This window comes from Uloborus diversus, chromosome 10 (genome assembly GCF_026930045.1).
Source record: "Uloborus diversus isolate 005 chromosome 10, Udiv.v.3.1, whole genome shotgun sequence".
NCBI classification, from domain to species: domain Eukaryota; kingdom Metazoa; phylum Arthropoda; class Arachnida; order Araneae; family Uloboridae; genus Uloborus; species Uloborus diversus.
The window spans coordinates 113,991,646-114,015,869 of NC_072740.1; the positions used below are offsets into that span (position 1 = coordinate 113,991,646).

The following is a 24,224-nucleotide window of genomic DNA, read 5'->3' on the forward strand; positions in this document are numbered from 1 at the left end:
ATTGTCGAAAAACAAATTCGATTCTCAATTTCTATTTCTATATCTTCATTCTTAATTTCTAATTTATTCGAAAATCGGATTAAATGAAAGTTAGTTCGAATTTGGAAATGAGCACTTTTTTCAACTTTAGGATTACACGAGTGGGTCCCCTTCAGGTAGGGCCTAATTACTGAATAGACCAACTAGGCAGTGGCCTAGGGTCCCTGCTTTTTAGTCGCCCCTAAATTGCTAAAATTGTTTTAGTCAATAATCTAATAAGGCTAAAATTGTAAAGTTTAACTACAGGGGGGAGCCCCGAATATAGGGATCGAACACCTGTAGGGTCTTCGAAGATCTTAATCGGGCCCTGCCTTCAGGCCTGGATCTACGTACCTGCAGACCCCACAGTGGGGGCAACGTCCTTAAAGGCCCAACGACCCAAGAAATTTAGAAGAAAAAAAACCCTAGCTTTAAGACTTCTTAATGTTTCAAATATACACTGCTGGCTTGTGGCCTCTGTGGAGAGGCATTACAGATTTTGTTGCAAGGGGGTCCAAAATTTTTAGATTCGGGCCTGGATTATGTAGAGAGACACCTAACTTGCCTATTTTGTAGCTCTGAGGTTGGCCCTTGGCCAAGACATTTTTTGAAACCCCATGCTGTTAGTTAAACCATCTTACACATTTAGTCTTTGGCTAAAATAATTTTAGCTATTTGGGGGCCCCGAAAAAACAGGGGCTCTAGGCCACAGCATAGTTGGCCCATTCAGTAATCAGACCCTGATCCTCGCAAAAGGCATAAGAAAGCAGATCGACAGAGTTACAAGGAAATCAAAACACTGTTTTATCATTTTTCCCTTAAGAAAAAAAAAACACTTTGTTTGGGTGCCCTTCCCAGCTTGGGGGCCCTCGGCGATCGCTGACCTGGCCAGTCCCGGCCTTAGCTTTCCATTCTTAAAACACATTCTTAAGTTCTCTTTGGTAACATTAGCTGAGAGGAAAAGGTTCCCTACCGATGATTGTTTGCAATCGAAGTCCAAGAAATATGATTTTTGATAGATTCGAGTGATAGTAAGAAAATGCTGTCATGATGGAAATTGAAAAAAATACCAACATTTTCCTTGAAGACTAATTTGTTTTTAAAACTGTGGCTAAAACAAAATTTGTTGCCCCTGAAAATGTGCCGTTCTAGGCAGCAACCTACTCTGGCTTTTGGGAAATTTGTCCCTGGACATAGGAATTTAAACTGAGCATAATCATAACTGAGCAATAAAAAAGAAAAAAAAAATCCAACTTTCTCCCTTTCAAATGTAAAAAAAAAATTTGATTAAAGACACAATTAAAAAAAAAACAGCAAACATGCAATTAAAATCCAAAGTAATACCTGCATCATAACCCGCAGAAAACAACAGAAGGTTGGAAACAATTTCGGTAACCGTAAAACGTAGGCCATATACAGGATGGTGATGACCTCTAAGTAGCTTCAAAAGTCTATGATAAAGAAAATAAAATATTAAAAAAAGTCTAACATACTTTAGCATTTGAGTACAGTATAACTGGGATTTAATGATACCCGATTTAACAATTTCCTCAATTTAATACCTTTTTCGAGTCCGGATTTGGTTGCATTGAATGTCCATGCTCCGTTATTTAACAGTATCTGTAATTTAAAGATAACATTTTCCAGTCCCTTGACAATTGTTATATCGGGTTTATACTGTAGTTTGAAATACAATTGATAAAAAGAAACAATTTGTTTAAATGCAGTCAAGCTCTAATAAATAACAAGCACATCAAAAAAAAAAAAAGAAAACCTTCAAAATGCTTCTCACAGCTCATTCTTATGAATGTTTGAATTGCCCTAATGAATTAAACGACCCATTAAATTTGAATATAATCATCATTTTCCCTTATGTTATTTTTTTTGGAAATGTTTTGAGTCCCCCCCCCCCCCCAATTTTTTCAGTTTTCCACAGTTTCATAGCCATTATTTTTGTTTGGAGGAAAAGGGAGCAATACATTAACAGTCTTCTGAGAATATTGCCCCTTAAAATACATTGAAAATCATCAAAATCAATTTCTTTTCCAATGGATTTTTTTTAATAATTTTTCACTTATGTTTTCGGCACAAAACTAGAGTAAAAGATTCCTTCCTATGAGCTCCATGTTTGGAAGATTTTTCATGATGTAAAAAAAATTAAATATTGGAAGCATCACATTTTGCATAGTCACAGTTGCATTGCAGATCTTCAGTAAAAGAAAAAAAAACCCTTTCCATGTTATTCATCTTACATTTTTCAGCTATAATTAAGATTAAAATGAACTTAAGTATGCTTATAAAGTAGCACTAAAGTATATTTATATTTTTGAGGATGCGCTGCCCCCATTGTTTTTCACTATATCAAGAAGTGATAAAGAATGAAACCGGTGCATCCTCAGAAATATTAATATAAATATTAAGGCTACTTCATAAGCATACCCAAGTTCACTTTTATTCATTATTTTATATGGGAATGTAAGATGAATAATATGGGACGGTTCATTACTGAAGCTCTGCAATGCAACTCTAATGGTGCAACATGCGATGCTTCCAATATTTTTTATAAAAAATTTTACAATTTAAACCATTTGACAGACATGGAGCTCATAGGAGAGTCCTACACTCTGGTTTTATTCCAAAAAAAATGAGTGAAAAAAATTGTAAAACAAGCCTCTTGGGGAAAAAAAAAGATTGGTTTTGATGATTTGAGAAACATTTTATGGGGAAATACTCCCATGGGTCTCCCAACTTGCTCCAAATGTTAGTGCTTTTAAACTTCCCACCTCTCTAGCTCCTCAGAAGACTATTAATGACTAATATAATGCTCCCTTTCCTTCCAAATAAAAAGAATAGCTATGAGAATGTCAAAAACTGAAAACAAAACAAAAAAAAAATGAGGAGCACCATTCCCAAAAAACTGGGACATGTTGGGGGAAAATAAAGGGGAACATTTGGATTTAAGGGTATATTTACATAAAAATCAACAAGAAAAAATAGAGCTTGAATAGCAAAAAAAAAAAAAAAATAATAATAATAATAATAATAATAATAACAACAACAACAATGAGCACACAGTAAAATGAATATTTCGTAATCTAAATGTAAAAAGGCATTTTAAATACATCACACTTTCTTGATTTATTTAAAAAATGAATCTAAAATTATTCACTTTTAGACTAAGCTGCATCAGAATGGTATGGGTTGAGATAGAAAGCAAAAATCCCAAAAAAAACAGCCCATTGACTCAGTAGGCCAGGGGCAAAAGTTCCATATTTGCAGAGGGGGGAAAAAATATTTGAGCTACTTTGAATTAAGTGGAGCTCAGATTAGCAGAACTCTACTCAACAGTTGTTTCTATATCATCATCACTGTAACAATTGCTAATCTGAAACTGAATGAAGATCTTCTTTAGTTTTCAATATACTCTACAATTGTTGACATTTGATTTCGAATTAGTTAACGCAAAATTCTAATTCATTAGATCAGCGTTTCCCAAAGTGTGTTCCGCGAAACCCTTGGGTTCTGTATAAGAAGGGTTCTGCCGCAACTTCGCCGTTGCATAAATTTATTTTCCACTAGTTTCAAGAAAACTGAAATAATCAATATCAAGGATCTGAAATATCGCTCCAAATTGAAGTAGTAGTCGTCACAGTGTTTTGCATTGCGATGCTAGCCTAATAAAGTAACTACCATCCGACTTCTTGGAAAGTTCTTGATGAAGCTTCAGAAGTACTTTATTTTTTATTTTGTCAAATCTTGTTTTCTCCAGTCAAGACATTTTAGCAAGAATGGGTAGGCAGCAGAAGTCACTACTTTTGCATGTGAAATATGCTTTATATCTAAAATAAAAAGTGTTTAAAAGGGTGTATGAACTTATAAAATGAGGGTTTTTAACTGGAGCAAAAGGCATCAATATTTTCATCTCTTTTCAATGTTATTCATGAGAAATGACGGCTGATAAATTTTTTGTCGACATTTTTGGCAAACTGAATGAAGTGGCTATTTTTACTAAAAGGGAAACAGTTATCACATTTGTTGTGAAAGCAAAATAATAGCATTAAAATTTTAACTGAAATTTTGTGTTCCCAGCCTAAAAAGAACAACATAGAATTTTTTGCTCTCTTAAAGGGAATTTCTGCCAGAAACAATCTCTATGAAGAAAACGCTCTAAGGGTATTCTATCAGAGCTGAATAAAACATTTCTCATGTGCATTTTTGTATTCCCTTCAGGGCCCTTATGGTCATGGGGAGCCTTTTCAATTTGCGACATGATAAACCCATCATTGCAGAGGACCTCTGTATTTCATATGAGCAATTGATACTTACGTATTATCGCATTTACTAAAATTCAGTTCTATGACGACATTTGAACTTTACGGTTTATATCAGCCAGGTTGCCGCAATTTTTGCTGTCTTAAAACAACTTCAAATTTATCCATCATCGCAACCAAGTTGGTTAGATAAAGTGCCTTGGCTACAGTTCTAATAATGCACTGAATCATGAGAGTGAATTTCAGTCATGCTCATGCTGGACGATAAAAGCATTCAAAGTCCTTTTCTTGAACACTAGGCTCCAAAGACAAAGGTGAATCCACAAATGTGTCAATTGAGGCCCTCTAGTATTTAAGTTTTTGTTTGAATTCTTGTATTATTTTCTGAGATATACATGTAAGTAGCAATGCTTGTCGAGAAAATCCTTCTGTTGTGTCACTCCTTTGAAATGATTGGGGAAAAAATTATCTGCATCTCTCCCATTGAGATACATATGTGACCAATTTTTATGTGAATCCCTGTGATATTGTTTGACAGACAGCAGTCACGCTAAAAGTGAAAATCATTCGATTGGGTCAACCTCTGAGGAGATTAGTGCCAAACTGAATCACGGGGGGGGGGGGGGGGGGGGGGGGGACATGTGTCAAGATTCCTTAAATTCTATGCATTACGTTTTGAGTTAGATCGCCCTCAAAAAATCGGTCAAATACATGCTAAACATAAAAGGACGGCCAGACAGCTTCCAAAAATGGTTAAGATAGGTTCAGCACTCCTTAAAACTTGTTAATCTTTCGAAATACAAAAAGTCTATCGAAATTAATAGTTCCTTCTATGCAGAAGAAAGCTTTTCTTTCTGGACTGAACTATCTTTTTGATGTTGCTCATGTCGATGGCTTAACTAGTAAATTGGTATAGAGAGAAAGAAAATACTTTTCAATAGTACATAGGAAGTAGGGTGGGTATGAATGAATGAAAGAAGTTGATAATTTAACTGGATATAAGAAAGAAAAAGGTTGTTAAAAGGGAAAAAAAGGCAAATGACCGAAAGCAACAAGAGAAAACTTGGGTTAGAAAAAAAAGCTTAGTCGGAAGCTGTTTATGTCCTAGCGAAAATCGCAAAAACTTTAGGACGCAATATTGATTAACTTTTTATAAGTAGGGACTCAAGTTGCTGCCATAGAATAAAGCAAAGAGTTCAAAAATACACAGATATAATGACTAAATTTCAACCTAATGTTCCTCCTGTTATCTACTGTGAGAGAAAATGAAAACTTATTGGAAAGGATGAAATGCCTGCCAGTTTTAATTACTGAGAAAATAATTCACTAACTAATTCCAATTGCCAAGCTTTCAACAGAAACAAGAGAGGTGCAGGCAGAGCAGCAGTGTTTGAAGCTATTGAAAACTAGGGAATTTGGAGGCCCTATTTCTGAAAAATTGAGCTGGTGTAGCACTCTCGTGGCCACCTTAGCGACGGCCTTGCACCCTCCATCTGCGAGCTTGAGCCCATGTGTAAAGAGGGATTGAAGCTAGAGAATTTACTTAGCGTGTTGGATATAATTTGAGGTTAATGGCCTACAGCTAGGCTGAAAATTAGGCAACTCATTTCCAACTAAAAATTTGAGGGAGTGGTCTGCCCGAAGAAAATAAAACATGAATCATTCTTTACACTGAAAAACATTTATTTAACATATATTGAGAAAATGATTACAACACAATGATTTGGTTCTCCGAAGAAAAATTAAAAAAGAGATCTTACAATAAGTCCATGCAGGTATCAAAAGTCCTGTCGATGTTCCATAGTGACACCTCACAGGTAGATGGACGGCATAGCAATTTCCACCAGAATTGCAGGCTGGTCAGTTCATACCATGTGAGCAAAGTTCACCACATCAGGAAAAAAACATATTGAAGATGGACACGATCCTCTTTCCTCGGAGACCAAACGACCCACATCAGGGAAAATTATAACTTTTCACTTTGATAGACGTCATAACAGCACGCGCTTTCCAAACTGAAGACATCAGCAGTGAATTATTCAGAAAAGATCAGACCTCACCTGAGAGGCCAGTAGCAAAAAACTTATGATGACATTGACAAACACATTTACAAACACCAACAACACAAGACGAGGAGACGAGTAAAAGAAAAGTAGCGATCGAGCTACGGCAGGTCAGAGTATTTATAGCCAGATCCGACTTGCACGTAACAATGTGACGTTACATTATTTGCATATTGCAAGAACAACACAACTCGGAGAAAACACAGCTTGCTGGTTGCACAATTCTTATTTAATTTGACATTCAGCACTTAACACCTCAACATGGTTTCCTCATGTGATCGACATGTGCTCTGTCGGAAGTTTACCGACGTCTGCCGAATGACGGCAACCAATCATAGCGTGCCACATATTTTTCCGAACACTTCCGATTCAAACTCGGACATTTGAGTGTCGGTGGCAGGTGGATGGGATTTCCGGCGCAAGGTTTTTCCCCGGAATGGCAAAAGGTAAGTCACAAAATGTTTTTTTTTTTTAAACAATATTGGTGAAATCCTTCAAGAAACAAAAATAAAGGCATTTAGCCCAACAAGTTCCCCCCTCTTGAAGGAATTTCATCAAAAACCACATTATATACATTAAAAACATTTAACTACATTCATATTATATTTACAAAAGATACATTTGAAAAACAGTTCAAAAATTTGATACGCCCCCCTCATTTAATCCCAATTAAATATTATTTTACAAAGTTTATTTAAGCAATTCTTAGATAGGGGTTTAGTGAAAATGTCCGCGATGTTTACATTTGTCCTCACATATTTAATCAAAAAAATCTTTTGCTCAATTAAATTTCTTAAAAAATGGTACCTTACATCAATGTGTTTTGTACGGGAATTCTCAATGGGAGACTTAGAAAAATCAATTGTTGCAGTGTTATCACAATAAATGACTGTAACCCTAAGTTGGAGGTTTTCAATATTTAATTCACTTATTTCTGTAATTATCCTCTTCAGCCAGGCCATTTCTTTTGCAGTTTCACCAAGTGAAATATATTCTGCTTCCATTGTGGATAACGCAACACATTTATGTTTAAATGTCCTCCAATTAATTGGGACCCGATCAATACACAAAATTGATCCTCCCATTGAGACTCGATCCTCCCAATTAGCGGCATAATCGGAGTCGGAAAATCCCCATAGATCTACAGTATTGATTGAGCTTAAATTTAGTTCGTATGATATTGTATACTTTAAATATCCTAGCAATCTTAATAGAAAATCCCAATGCTTTCTTCCGGGATTTGCTTGAAATTGGGAAAAAATGTTCACAGCATAAGAAATGTCAGGCCGGGTCTTTCCCGCTATGTATGCCATACAACCCAACAAATTTCTGTATGGGAGCTTTTCTGCTTCCCTTTTTTCTTCCTCAGTTTTCGGGCAGTCGTCCTTCGACAAAACTGTACCCTTTGAGATTGGGAGGGTTGAATTTGGCACATAGTAATCGGAGAATAACCCCAAGACCTTCGAAATGTAAGAACTTTGGTGAATGAAAAAATTATTTTTATCTTCCACAAATTCAATCCCCAGGAGCTTTCTGGTTTTCCCCATTTCATTAATATCATACATACTTTTAATTTCATTAATTACCTTTTTAATTAAATTTTCATTTTTTGCTAGAATTATTATATCATCTACATAAATAAGAAGAAAAGTGTTTCTATCTCTATGATATACACAATTACATCCTTTTAATTTTTGAAAACCAAAACCACGAAGAACACTGTCTATTTCTAAGAACCAGTTTCTTCCGGACTGGTGTAGTCCATAGAGAGACTTTTTCAATTTACAGACAAAATTAGGGTGGCTTTTACTGACAAAACCCTCTGGTTGTCTCATGTAGATTTGTTCCTCTAAATCAGCATACAGGTAAGCATTTTTTACATCAATTTGTGAGTGACACCATTTTAAAAGACACATAAAAATAGAAAAGAAAACTCTTACAAGTGAAAACTCAATTACTGGACTGAAAACTTCAGAATATGACTCAATTGACTGACGGTCCCCCCTTACAACTAATCTGGCCTTGTATCTTACAATTTCACCCCTGTCATTTACCTTGAGGTCGTAGACCCACCTGTTTCCCAAAATTGGTTTCCCCTCTGGTGGGGGTACAAGGTCCCACACCTCTCTTTGGTTAATGACATCTAATTCAGACTCCATGGCCAGTTTCCAGTTGTCCACCTCGGGGGTAGCCATACATTGCCTATACGAATTCGGTATAGAAATTTCTACTAAACTTGCTTCTTCACTTTCTCCAGAACTTTCACTGTCGTCACAGATTTCCCCTACTGTTGGATTTTTAGATGAAAAGTCAAAAAGTTTTGGTTTATACTCTATTTTATTTTCACTACAATATTTTAAAACCTGTTTTAGTGAATTTAATCTTACTTTATTTTTACCGGCAATTGTATAATAAATATCAGTCCTGTCCCCGGTCTTTCTCTGTTTAGCTTCTCTAACCCATTTAATTTTTTCACAGGGAGTTTGCTCAACACTCTCCTGGATTTCCTGTTCAAGTTGAACTTCACTTATAGGCCTGATAAAGTTAAATTTTCTCTCATTTTTATTTTGGACTTTTAATTCCCCCCATTTTTCATTTTCATTGAACTTTACATTAATAGTTCTGTGACTGTTCTGGTTTCAGGATCCCAGATTCTGTACCCTTTGGTACGTAAGGCGTATCCGACCATGATCCCCTTGGTAGCACTCATATCTAACTTTTTTAGTTTAGACTTAGGCTGACCTACATAGGCAGTACACCCAAAAATACGTAGGTGCCTCACTGAAGGTTTACGCCCAGAAAACAGCTCAAAAGGGCTCTTGTCCATATTTCCTATTACTGTCCGATTCCTTACATAATTAAAACAAAGAGCGGCTTCAGCCCAAAACTCATCCCCCAATCCAGAATCCTTGAGCATAGACCTCACACCATTCACTATGGTTAAATTGTATCTTTCTACTACCCCGTTCATTTGCGGGGTGTAGGAGTTGGTCCGCTCTATCTTTATTCCCTGATTGGTGAGATAGTTCTCAAAATCTTTGTTAACGAATTCTGTTCCATTATCGGAACGGATAGCCAAAATTTTTGAGTTCAGGAATCTTTCAGTCCTTTTTTGAAAATTTACAAAAACATTAAATGCCTCACTTTTTGCTCTTAGAAAGAAAACATATGATTTTCTTGAGAAATCATCTATAATTATAAAAATATATTTCTTTCCCCCCAAGGACTCGGTCTGAAGGGGTCCCATCAGGTCCATGTAGAGCAATTGAAGTGCAGAATTAGTACGCCTTTCTGGCATAGATTTAAACGAGCACTTCCTCATTTTTCCCAATTGACAAGGGTCACAATTGGGTTTTTGCCCCTTCTTAATCTCTAGTCCTTGGACTGCACCAAGTTTACTCGTTTTGGTGATACTTTCCATATTTATATGGCAAAACCTTCTATGCCATTTTTCCATATCAATACTGACCATATTGGCCCCTTCAGACGGGTCCTTGGTCTTAAAAACTTTTGTATAATTAACATTTTCACAATTAATATAAAAATTTGGTTTAACATGATAAAGTTTATTTATTAAATTTGCTGTAAATAGTTTAACATTTTCTTGATTAAAAACACAGATCTTTCCGGGCAACCATTTGAGCTTATAGCCCTGTCTGTCTATACAAGAACCAGAAATTAGGTTGCGTCGCAGTGTTGGAGCATAGAAAACGTTATTGAGGGTGATGGTAACCAATTTTCCATCTGATTCAATTTTAAAAATCACTTTCCCAATGCCCTCTACTTGGCTCTTCACGTTTCCTACAGCTACCTCCATTTGTGTTTTGTACAGGCTCTAGCTCGGCAAACAATGACTTATCTCAACAAAAATGAGATGTGCTGCCGCTATCCAATAGCCATGTATCCTCACATTTTGAGTAGGTAGTGTTTGCAGAAATTTCATTTTCATTTACTGAACAAAACATTCCTGCCTGAGGGTCTTCTTTGGTTTTGAATTTAAAATTCTTATCCTGTTTTACTTTGTTACGGCTCCAACACTTCGACGCAATATGCCCTTTCTTTTTGCAAATGTAACAAACTTTATTTCTAGCAAGAAATTTACTCCCACCATTTGCCATTCCGGAGTTTCCGGGTTTTGAAAACATTGCCGAATTTTCTACATTAGGCTCTTCGGCCAAATACCTAATCCTACCTTCCTCAGCCAGTAGTTCGTCTTTTACTTTCGAGAAAGTAAATCTCTCTTTTTCCCACCTGTAGATGGCTTGAACAATACTGCTGAAATTTGGAGGTAAATGCCGTATCAATTGAAAAGTCCTGAGTTTTTCTTCCATAATATATCCATTTTCGACTAATTGGTTAAAAATTCCCCCCAACCTTGCAGCGAATAATCCCACCGTTTCACCTTCTTGCATTTTGCAAGAGAAGTAGGATTCCCATAGTGCGGCCACTCTGGCCAAAGATGGGGGTTCAAAATTTGCCTTAAGGGCTTTCCAAGCTTCACTAGATCTTCCAAATTATCAATTAACCTTTTTATGTCCTTTTCTAAGTTTAAATAGATGATGGCTTAAAGCTTGGCCACATCTTTTTCTGTCAGCACTAGTTAACTCCCCTTCTGGTTTCTTTTGGGTAATCTCCCATAAATCCCTTTCTATGAGCACCATTTTTATATCTTTGGACCAGGTAGCCCAATTATGGGAGCCCAACTTCTCAACATTTCTATAATCTTTCTCCATAATAAAAAAATGATTCAATTTTCTCCGGGCAGGTCAACCACACGACTCTGCTACCACTTGTTGGATATAATTTGAGGTTAATGGCCTACAGGTAGGCTGAAAATTAGGCAACTCATTTCCAACTAAAAATTTGAGGGAGTGGTCTGCCCGAAGAAAATAAAACATGAATCATTCTTTACACTGAAAAACATTTATTTAACATATATTGAGAAAATGATTACAACACAATGATTTGGTTCTCCGAAGAAAAATTAAAAAAGAGATCTTACAATAAGTCCATGCAGGTATCAAAAGTCCTGTCGATGTTCCATAGTGACACCTCACAGGTAGATGGACGGCATAGCAATTTCCACCAGAATTGCAGGCTGGTCAGTTCATACCATGTGAGCAAAGTTCACCACATCAGGAAAAAAACATATTGAAGATGGACACGATCCTCTTTCCTCGGAGACCAAACGACCCACATCAGGGAAAATTATAACTTTTCATTTTGATAGACGTCATAACAGCACGCGCTTTCCAAACTGAAGACATCAGCAGTGAATTATTCAGAAAAGATCAGACCTCACCTGAGAGGCCAGTAGCAAAAAACTTATGATGACATTGACAAACACATTTACAAACACCAACAACACAAGACGAGGAGACGAGTAAAAGAAAAGTAGCGATCGAGCTACGGCAGGTCAGAGTATTTATAGCCAGATCCGACTTGCACGTAACAATGTGACGTTACATTATTTGCATATTGCAAGAACAACACAACTCGGAGAAAACACAGCTTGCCGGTTGCACAATTCTTATTTAATTTGACATTCAGCACTTAACACCTCAACATGGTTTCCTCATGTGATCGACATGTGCTCTGTCGGAAGTTTACCGACGTCTGCCGAATGACGGCAACCAATCATAGTGTGCCACATATTTTTCCGAACACTTCCGATTCAAACTCGGAAATTTGAGTGTCGGTGGCAGGTGGATGGGATTTCCCGCGCAAGGTTTTTCCCCGGAATGGCAAAAGGTAAGTCACAAAATGTTTTTTTTTAAACAATATTGGTGAAATCCTTCAAGAAACAAAAATAAAGGCATTTAGCCCAACTTAGCGGTATTTACATTTTACTGTTTGTAGAGAGGGCAACTAGAACTGATCGGCCCACCGGGCAAATGCCGGATTGCCCGCCAGGTGTATCCGCCACTGCATGTGTAACATTTGGCGTCACATTGAGTTCATTTATTCTTATATAAGTAAATAATAGTTAATATTAATGAAGAGTGAAAAATTAATTAAATCCTTTTATAATTTTCTTGTTGCAATGAATTGCACGTGAGCGCCATTTTTTTTTTTTTTTTTTGAAAGAATGGATTTTACACCTTAGGTTGTTAAAACCTCTATAATTTATCGCTTGAAAATTCATCATGGGCTGATGCATTCTTGCATAATATAGACGAATGCACGAACGGCGTTCACAGAAAATTTTTGGCTCTGCAAAAATTTTTTTCAAACTGCTAACGTTAATAAAATTAAAGAAATATTTTTTTAAGGGAATTTTTAAAACATTCCCAATTTATTTCTCTTAAACCTTTCTTCAAAAGTTTTTTAAAACACATGTGTGAAAAAATAATGGTTTTGGCAGTTTTCTTCAACTCGGCAGCTTTGGTGAAAAATAAACACAAACTATTATGTTATTGTAAAAAAAATTAAATGATTTAAAGCACTTTTTTTTGTCTTTTTCATATTTGAATATAAATTTAATTTTTTATTCAAGGGTGAGCTAGGCAAAATATTTATTTGCAGAAAATTTTCCAGTTTGGCAGTGGTGTAGCTAAAGTGTTAGACGCTCGGGGCAGTTCCTCAATTTGCCGCCCTTTGGTTGTGAAATAGCTAATACATAAAACTGTCAAAGGTACTTAAATTAAAACTAGAAATTTAATTGAAGAAAAAATAAGACTTAATTATTCTCTATATTTTTCAAAAGAAAAAAAAAGTTAAGGGGGATAAGGGCCCACACTTGGAGAAAATTGCTAAATTTAAGTCAAAAACTGCAATTTTAGTAAAGTTATTAGAATGAGCGCTTCGCGTTTGCTACAGATTTTTTTTTAAATTAGTCTCTTTTAGTGTTTCATTGTTGACATTAGGGGATCAGTGGGCAACAAAAGGAAATTTTACGAAATTTTAAAATGCAGCTTAGGCCACTTAGGAAAAGTCAAGGAAATCAGGAATGGTCGGATACTCAATGTGGCATGCATATTCTAATGCAGTTGTAGGCATTAAGGGAGAGAGGGGTGCTGAGGTTTCTTACTGAAATGTTTTTAAAATTGAAATCAATTTTTGGGTATCTTTGGTGGTTTGGTTGAAAGGGAAGGTTTGGGTTCTTTCTTTGGAAATTTGTCGGCACTGAAGTCTCGAAAGCGCAATTCTAGGCTGTCTTTGGTGATGTCGTTGAGGGGTTCCCTAATGGCATAAAAAATGTTGTGAAGCCAGGCTGTTCTCTCTTGAAAAATTTCCGTAACTGACGTCTGACTTTGGGCTTTGTTTTATGATGTTAGGAGGAAGAGAGGACAGAGGGAGGTTTCCCTCTCAAAATCATTTTTAAAGCTGAAGTTCATTTTAGACTTTCTGTCAGAAGGAAGGGTTAATGAGCTCCTCTACTCACGCAAATTTCTATGAAAGAAAATTTTGGGCTACCTTTGGGGAAGTTAGGAAAAGGGGTGAAGAGTTCTTCCCTACGAAATTTTTCAAAATTGAGGTTTTCGAAACGCAGTTTTAATTTTTGGAGGAGTTAGGCGAGAGGGGAAAGGAGATTAAGATATCTTGCTCAGAAAATTTCCAAAATTAAAGTACTAAAAACGTATTTTAGGCTATATTTGATCACGTGGGGGATCAAAGACACTCAGGGTTCAAATGCTGTTTTAACAAATTGATATTGAAATATCGAAGCTTTCAAAACATAATTTTAGGCTAGATGTTGAGACTTTAGAAGTGAGAGTGAGAGTTTTCTCCAGGAAAGTTTTCAGAATTAAAGGCCTTAATATATACTTTTTAGCTGTATTTGCTACATTAGAGGAAATGGCAGGAGAATGGACTCTGTCCAGAAATTTTTCATCGTTGAGGTCTAAAAACGTATTTCTAAACTATCTTTGGAGATATAAGGAAAAAGGGATGAGACATTAAAGCGCTCTACCGCCTAAAAACATTTTTGTACTATTAGACTACAGAGTGTGGGTGGGAGAGGTTTCCAACCGGAATTATTTGAAACTGAATTCTTTAAAATGCATTTTGGACTATGTATAAGTAGAGGGTTCAAACCAACTATGTATAAGTAGAGGGTTCAAACCAAACATTAAAAAATGAAATTCGCTTACCTTCCATATCCAAAATTGTCAGATAGATTATCTACTCTCAAAAGCGAGAAAACGGAAATCCCTTATACTTCGTTTGAAGAAGAGATTTCTTGTAAAGAGTGGGAAATTAAATCAAACTCTAAAACATTTAAAGTGTGATGAGTAACAAATTGTTTAGTGTAACATTTTACACCTTCTTACTCTTGTCGTCATTTTTCTGAAGTAAAAAAAAAATTTGTTTTACGAGTAGGCTTTCAAGAAACTCTCTTGAAATCCTGTTTTAGCTTTTTCTTATAACAAAAATTGGAAAAGTTCATTGTTTTCGTCTTCCTAAAGTAAACGTCTACAACAGTATAAGTAACAGATTTTTTAAAAAATACTATGCACTTTTCATAATGCACTCAAAGAGACAAAATAACTTTTCTGGATTAGAGTGGAATATTTAAGTATTCCTTTAGTTTTCAATTCTTCCAATAAAATGACACCACAAACAAAGAAAAGTGTGGCTCAAGTCAGGTAGAGCATTTCTTATTATTATCAAGCTTTCATTCATTAATTTGAGTGTTTGAACACACATATTTTTCTCGAAAAGTTTGCTTTGAAATGACTTGAACTGCACTTTTCTTCGTTTGTGGTGTCACTTTTTTGGAATTATTGAAAACTACAGGAATACTTATGCCCCAGAAAAGTTATTTTGTCCTTTTGAGTGCTTTAAGATTCTTTTTGCCTGCAGTAACAGATTAAAACCATAATTTCCTTATCTGGAAAATAAATTTATTTTTTCCATATCAAAAGGGTCAATTTACCACCCCTAGAAAAGTGCCACCCCGGGCGGATCGCTCCCTCCGCCTCCCCCCCCCCCATAGCTACGCACTACAGTTAGGATTTGTGTTCGCAGAAAGCTTTTCATTTTATTTAAGTCTGGGCTGATGATCTAATAAGGTTACAGTAAAAGAAGCAAAATCTTAATGTTCTTGTTTCAAAATAGAAGCAAAAATCACAATCACGACCGCAAATTTGTAACGAAAATCGTTATTTCAAAAACTGCACTTTACAAAATTCACGAACGTAAAGACAGACAAATCTCTTGCTCGATTTAGTAAAATATACATTTCTGATCTCATTCAAGTATTTTATTTTCCCTTTAAAAAAGGTTATTTTTAAGTTCGCGCTAATTTTTAAACAACACGTTTCCAAAATGGCGCCGTGTTTTCAAAATAGCATCGTGTTGAAGATTGTTTATTTTTACAAGTCAGAACAAAAATGCTCCTTTCAAAATGAATAAAAAGCAGTACAATTGCATACATTTCGTTTGTAATACATATGAACAAAAAAAAAAAAAAAGACGTCCCTGCATCAAAAAAGAGTAGACATTTTCGAATACACTGTGCAGACCTTTTTTTTTTTAAATCATCGTGTTTTCTTTTCTTTCTTTTTTTAGGTAAGAAAACCTGCACATGGAGGGGAAACTAAACCTCTGTAAAGGCTTTCTAAGTAAAGCAGAAAATGTTCTTTTTTTTTTGGAGGGAGTGGCAAATACAGATCATTGGAAAATTTTTAGGTGAAAAGGGAAGGGGGTAAATTCGGGATTACAAAATGATTTCACTTTCCACAAAAAGGGGGGCTATAATCGATAGGGGGTTACATTCAGGATTTTACGGTAGTTTGAAAAATTCATGGGAAAAACATGGAATATTTAATGAGGATGAAAATGTAAACAGTTCTTTAAAGGTTTGAGGACTACGTTGGGACACGGATCAAGATAACTTGCAAGTCGATGCTAAACCACTTTTAGATTCAATACAGAACTGAAAGATAACGAAAAGAAGTGTATTACAAATTACAGCAAAGGTATATGATCTAGCCGGTTTTAATTCCCCCATTGTAATTCATATTAAAATTTTAATGCAAGAGTTATGGAAACTTGGAATCGATTGGGATGAGAAATTGCCCTTTGATCTAGAAAATAAATTCAATCAATGGTGCTCAGAAATTGAAGACTTGTTAGCTGTGAATATTCCACGGCTATATCCCATCATGGATAACTGATGGAGAATAGCTTATCACCATGAAATTTACAAAAAGTATGGTGAACCTAACATCTTAAAGGTTATAAAGGCATCTCGCATTAGGTGGCTGGGCCACATATTTCGATATGAAGATGCATTTCCCACAAAGACTCATCTTCTCGGCCATTGAAGGAAAACGCTGAAGAGGGAGGTCCCCTGTCAGATGGCTGGATGGGGTAGAAAAGGACTTAAAGGTAGTAGGAGTGAACCGGCGGAGGGCCATTGCAGGGGATAAGGTTAGGTGGGAAAGACTTCAAGAGACGGTCTTCGCCTGCAACAGGCAGTAGCACCAGTGAAGAAGAAGAAGATATCCCGTCATGGATAAAATTACAAATCCTGAAGATCTTCAAATTTTCGTATTTTACGATGCAAGTCTCAGAAAATATGGAGCAGTGTCCTATTTTAGGGATCCAGAATCTGGATCAACCTCCCTCATATTATCAAAGAGTCATGTATCTCCTCTATAAAGGATAACTTTGCCACATTTGGAGCTTATGGGTGCAATTCTATCATCGAGAATAGTAAAATATTTGAAAGGAGTATTCGGAGTTCCAGATAGACATATCTTTTGCTTTAGTGATTCACAAATAGTTCTACATTAGATTAAGGGCTCAGCAAATAACTGGAAACCTTTTGTTGCTAATAGGGTGAGTGAAATTCAGCATGTTGTTGCGCCTTCCCAGTGTTCTGCAAAAGTGAAGAAAATTCAGCTGATTTGGTGTCACGTAGATGCAAGGCTGCACAGCTTCAGGATAATAAATTTTGGTTTCATGGATCAAAATGGATGTGAGGTGAATTTAAGCTTAACCGAACCAGAGAAAATATCGGAAACAATGACAGATGATAGATGATATGCTTAAAGAGCAACAAAAAGTAGTAATAAAGAGGTGCATCAGCAACAGGAATTCGACCTACTAAGCAAATTTTCAACCTGGACGAAATTGAAATGAGTTGTAGCATATTGTATTAGATTTGCACATAACACCTGGTCACCTTCATCAAGATTGAGTGGATTTTTGTCAATCAACAAATTGGAGAGTGCAACAAAAATAATTATACAGATAGTTCAAGAAAGAAGTTTTGAAGAAGAAATTAAATGTATAAAAGGGAGAAGGCAGCTTAATTTGCGCAACAAAATTTTATCGCTGAACCCATTTCTTGATGAGGATGAAATCTTACAAGTTGGAAGAAGGCTTAGACATGCAAGTATTTCCGAGGAGAAAAACATCAAATTATTCTTCCTAGAAAACATAGTATCACAAATTTGATTGTTAAGAGCTTTCATGAATCCTTCATGGAGCATTCATATATCACTGACTGTTTCAGCAATCAAACAAAAGTCTTGGATAATCAATTGCAGAAAAGTTGTTCAGAGAATAATTTGGAAATGCATTAAATGCTTTAAGAATTGCTCCAGTATTGCAACGCAAATTATGGCCAACCTTCCTTTTGCTCGTGTAACACCAGCTAGAGTTTTTGCAAGAATTGGACTAGATTTCATGGGTACTTTTATGACCAAGTTCAGAAAAGTTAGGGGAATCCGACCATTAAAGACATACATTTGTTTATTTATTTGCTCAACTAAGACCATTCACTTGGAAATTGTAAGTGCTTGTAAGTGCTTAAATCTTACTTTGGAAACATTTCTGGCATCACTAAAAAGGTTTACCGCTGGCCGGGGAAAGCTGCAAGATATATTTTCGGATAGAAGGAACCAACTTCATAAAAGCGGAAAAAGAGTTAAAGGAATTTCACAAAAAAATTTCATCAAATGAAAACTTAAATAAATATCTTACAGAGGAAGCAATACAATGGAAATTCAACCCTCCATTCGCCCCTCATTTTGGAGGCCTATGGGAAGCCGAAGTAAAGCAAATGAAAGCTCACTTGAAAAGAACTGTTGGTGAACAAGTGCTAACACAGGAAGGATTCCTTACTCTTATAACTCAAATTGAATCATGTCAAAATTCAAGACCGATCATTGTAATTACAAGCGATAATGATGATCTTAGTCCTTTGAAGCCTGAACATTTTATTATTGGAGCTCCTCTGACAGCCATTCCGGAACCTGATACTACTGATGAGAGACTGAGTTATACAAACAGGTAGAAGTAAACATAGCAACTTTTTCAAAGTTTCTGGAAGCGTTGGCATAAGGACTATCTTTGCGAGTTGCAAGTACATTCAAAGTGGACTAGAGCTCATTCCCACATTGGATTTAAAAAAAAAAAAAAAAAAAACACTCACTATTCTTGTATCCCTTTTGAAAATTTATTTAGTTCGTTGTATCATGTATGCCTTTCAAATTGTTTATCATTTTGATGTCATTCTATTCGCAACGTTTTATGTTAAAGTTAATGATTAAGATTTTCATATGCTTAATATAGAGGTAACGTGTGTTAGTATAATGTTAATAATTGTCTGCTGAGCTGAAATTTTGACTTTTGATTTGATGTGTATGATTTCTTATTATTTAGTTCTTTAAATTGTTGATTTTTATTAAGTCTGATTTGCAAAGTTTAAAATTAAAAGTTGAAAAAAGAGTTAAGTACCTTTGAGTGAGTAATGTAAAACTGTGCATCACATTTAAAAAAAAAATTAAAGGTGAAAAGCACGGATTATTAATTTTATGAACTGTAGTTAATCGTGGGGGAGGATGTTTGTATGGGTTCGTTAAGAGGGCGCTGCCACATCCCTTGCAACTGAAATTTGACCTTCCGGGGTCAGTTGGTTTACTACTCTGTGATGAGGAAGGTGTTGTTCTTGGGCGCTGAGGCGGAATATGCATGTTACTCATATTAATAATATAATCGTGTAACTAAGTTCAAATTAAATAACATGAAGACTAATGATCTAACATTATTTACTGCTACGTGAATTATTTTTAGCAGGAAGGGAGAGTGCTGTGAAGAAAGCTGCTAGCAAACTCTTAAACATATGAAGATGAACGTTAAATCATTTGAGGATAAAACCTTGGAGTATTTTGTGACAATTAAGTCCTTAGCACTGTTCCAAATGATAGGCCTCTTAGTAGGTTTTCTTTCAGTTGATCCAGTATTGTAGGAGGAATGAGAAGGTTACAAACATGCTGAAAAAGCAATTAAAGTTTCAAATGTAGTGAATGTGTTGTGTGGAGTAGAACAAAATTAGGCTACGGGTTTTAAGTTAATCAGGAGAACAGTGGTTCTATCATGCATGATTAAATAACAAATGATTAAATGCAGCTAACTTCTGTTACTTATTCTAGTGAATCACTGACAGGAGGAAAACAAACAAGTTGTAGGACTCCATAAAAATTATAAAAAAAATTCTTTAAATGCTGAAAAGTCTATTAAATGAACCCAAAATCAAACTTATTTTCTAGTATCAGCTAATTTATATATGCTGCAGAAATAAATGCACAACCCATACTTTACATCTACATTTTCTCATAGCAGGAAACTTGAGCTCTCTATAAATATCAGAATTTTCACTTGAAAACTCATATTTAAGAGTTTTTTTCATAAAAAGGAACAAATTAAAAAGGAAGACCTACAAAAATTAGAGCTTTTTTTAAAGCATGTAAATATGAACCATCCTATTCCTCATATCAAAAAGAGTTAAAGGATTAACTGAGAGATAAGTAAACTCCATAGCAACAGAAAAAACTAAACACTCAAAGTTTTCAATGGCTTAGACCAGCATTTCTTAAATTGTGCTCTGCCGAAGTCCAGGGATACACAAAGCTCTCTCAGGGGTTCCACGAGACTTGCATACTTTCATTCCAATCTTTCAAATTTGTCACTCAAAAATCGATAAAAAAAAGCTTTCCCAAAATTAAAAATAAATTTACTTTTACTTTTGTTACTAATCTGAGCTTTATTACCCATCAGGGTTTGCCACTATAGGAATAATTTTATTTGTCGCCTGATATTGTGCCTTTAAAATTCCACTTCGAAATTTTTCCAAGATCAGTCATAAAGCACCTCTTTCTCACTTTTAAACACTTCAATTTCGAAAAAATTCCAGAAGAAGCCAGACCCCCTAACATCACCAAAAATAGTTTAAAAGTGACTTCAATGTTGAAAAACTTATGGAAGGACAACCCAAATTTCCTTTCCTGCATCATAACCAAATATTACCTAAAATTACGATTTTTGACGTAAATTTCAAATATTCTACTATTAATACTAGCCACTCTCCCAGTATATATGGCAGCAGTTGCAAGAACAATTTTAACATTTAACGAGTGCAGACCAATTTAAGTCAACATAACATACAGTGATATCAAAGTCTCTGGTTTATAAATAACTTTAAAAAATGTTGTAAAATAAGAGACATTTTAGTTTTTAAGTTTTAAAAGCTTCTTCTTTGTAAATTTTAGTGAATTATTAACACTATTGTAGGTAAAACACATCAGTATTTCTTTTCCTAACTAAGAAAATATTTTAATCATATAACTCATGCATAAATTCTGAGGTTATTTATCCCTCTTAAAAATACTCAGAATCACAAATAGGCACAGGTGGCTTGCACAAGGGGGCCAATTGCTGTCTCACTTTCAACAGTAAAGGGACTTTGCCCCTCCACTTTTCTAAGTTCAAAACTGATGATCGAATGAAAAATGATAGTGATGATCTATTCACTTGTTTAAAGAAAGAACTGACTTAATAAGAACTTGTTTTATGCTTTTTTCATGTTATTATTTCATAAAAATTAAAATGGAAGTTTGATTTTGTAGGAGGGAATCTTCTGTGGCCGTTTGGTCCCCCTTTTTTGAGTCCGTTTCTCGAATTTTTGGAAGATATTTTCATTAATAATGACGTAAAAATTCAATTGCCCAATTTTTGAAGAAAAAAATTTAGCTTTAAGGGTGTGTCGCCCACCAAACTTGTCCCCCCCCCCTGTATCTCCTTTGACTGCCCACTTTTTTGGGGCTGCAAATAGGAGTGTTTTGGTGTTTTATAATAATAAATAATAACTAGCAGTAATTACCATGATGTGTAATGAAGTCTATTTAATTATCAATTTAATGACAAATAGTTGTGATAGTCTCTTTGAGATAAGAACCTGGCTCCCTCTCCAACAGAACCTTCCACTGCAAACTATTGACAAAAAGCTAAGAGTTCCATGAGAAAAGTGAGCATTTAAAAGGGTTCCACTGATCAAACAAATTAACAAACGCTGGTTTAGACCATCTATCCTACATTATTCTCTACATTCCTTTTTTTTATTAAATATATTTTTTACTAACCACAAAATAAATCATATTTTCTTTTTTTTTTTTTTTTGCAAGTGACAGTCGGCACTTATGATGATTTAAGAACTTTTTATACAAAAACCAGTCAAGTTATTCATAGAAATGTAAAATGCTATTTCATAGAAACCTCTCTCATCTAGATAAATTTAAAGGTAGTCTAAAAATTTACTAAATATGAATAATCAAGGCATATTTCCACAAATGAACAAGAAAACTTTTCAAAAGCGAAAAATATTTTGCACAGATGTATAATAAGAAATACTTACTCATAGCCATTTGCTTCACTATCATTAGCTGAATACACAGCAGCCTCAAAGTCAGCTAAAGATGGGTTGTCACTTGTAAGTTTTATAAGTTCCATTCTTCTAAATATATAAATCAAGGAATCATCAAAGGAGCAGGCAATGTGTTTGCGGTCTGATGTGATATCTACAGCACTAATGCTACAGAGAAAATAATATTAAAACATTTCATACCATGATTAAACAAAACTTTAGAAATTAAATTCCTATATTTTTACTAACAAGAAACAAATTTTAATTTCACATAAATTGTTAGTAGTCTTTCTATACACATACTACACAAACAATAATAAAATTGTATCATTGAAAAAATACTTTTAGTAGTTACACTATTGTATTTGCTTCTATTATATGCTAATGGTACATAAACAGCATTGCTTATCACTGAAAATTATTAGGCCCTTTAGCTCACCTTTTTAGTGTAGAGTAGAGCTGATTACCCTGTGTGTGTATGAACATTTTTATTTTCCCTTATTATTATTATTATTTTTAAAGGCAAAAAAAAAAAAAAAAGAAATATGCTTGCATGTACTCATGTAGGCACATCACTGAGTTTGGCAGGTTATTTTAGGTTTGAAATTTTGCAAGTTATCACCATATTGTTCTAATGTTTACCAGTCTATCTCACTTATCTCATTACTTCGGTGACTTAACTTATGTTTTCAGTTGAAATTTTACCATCATCAGATCAAAGATTTAGGTACTATAAAAAATGCATGTATTGTTTATTCGATTAAAATTGTAAGAACAGTATGGTACAAAAACAAATATAATATTTAAAGTTCAAGTCAAAATATTCTATTAGCAATACATCAAAAACCAAACAAAACACCCAATAAACTCAAAAAGAAAAATGAAGTAAACTGTCTGTCTGCTTCATATAAATAGAAAGTTTTTATTCTTTCCAACGAAATAAGAATATTATAAAGTAGAATTAGAGAAGGAATAAACTGAAGTAAGAGTATGAGAACACACTAAATGAATACTTACGCAGTGATTCAAGTAAAATACAGCCGATCACAATGCACCCATGCGATCGCTATTTCCCCAATTTGAATTCAAGTGTAACATTGTGATTGTCTTCAGTCCCAATTTTCTCACAAAAATTGCAACTGCTGAAGAGCTGTCATAAGTTTGGAAAATCTCTCGCAAGTGCAGAAAAACATTGTAATTAATGAAATGTTATTGCCTAAAATTTTCAATTCTAATTTGGCAACTCAATTCAGGACTCATTTTTGTTTACAGTAACAGTAGCATATATGCAGGCAGTAGCCTTCAATTTAAATTGGAAGTATAATTGGTTTTATTTACTTAAAATATGCAATAATTGCCTTAATTTTACTTTTTTTTTCATCCACAAATGCAGTACTTGTTTTAATTATGACTTAATACTTGATGGCATAATAATATTCTGCATAGTTATTATACTACTTCCTCGTTTTGAAGGAACCAGGAACATCAGTACAAGTTGAATTATGACTCTGATGAGAAATTATAATTAAATTCTCTTCATTGTTGTAATTTTGCTAGTTAGTACTACACGAGTTGAGAAAGAAAAAGAAAAGTGGCTGTTGAAAGTGAGTAAATTTGTCTAAAGTTCCCTATCTTACTAATCTAAAATCTCAATTCTATGCTAGTATTTTTTAATTTTTTACTAACATTGCATCTACTAGTGAAAAATGGTACAGTTACAAAATGCAGCAAACTTAGCTACAGGGTCCCTGCATAAGTTACTACAATGACATGCATTGTACTCCCATTAAAAGTTAAACTATGAAAGTCTGGAAATCTGGTAAATGTCGACATTAGCCAGTGCATATCAACATACATATACTAAAGACATCAGTGATATACTTAATATTTCTGTTAAATCACCAGTAAAAGTCAGCATTCTTTAATATTGGTGTTTTACAGTAACATATATACAGTCGGACCTCCATATATCGAAGTAGCAAATTGCCGGAAAAAAATTCTATATATAGAAATTTCGATATATAGAAACGATCTTATTTTATCATAAAAATCTCCTAAAACATTAAAATTAAAGTTAATTTTTGTGATTGAAACCCAATTTCTCATTTATACGAGCATCGGATTAAACGTAAGTTAATAACTGAAAAATTAACAGAAATTGCATTTTTGTACCTTCGTACAGCTTCATTCTTCGGCAGTTCAACTTGATTCGCAACA

General features: G+C 34.7%; 1 protein-coding gene across 1 annotated transcript in view; it reads right to left on the reverse strand.

The window, feature by feature from the left end:
• LOC129231786 (uncharacterized) overlaps positions 1-22,085 on the reverse strand; it is a 43,018-nt gene extending 20,933 nt beyond the window's left edge. Inside the window, exons 1-2 of the mRNA XM_054866152.1 lie at positions 21,999-22,085; positions 1,363-1,469 (exon numbers count right to left, since the gene is read on the reverse strand). The gene's annotated coding sequence lies outside the window, so the exon portion shown is untranslated. The remainder of the gene's footprint in view (positions 1-1,362; positions 1,470-21,998) is intronic.
• Between the last annotated feature and the right edge of the window lie 2,139 nt (positions 22,086-24,224).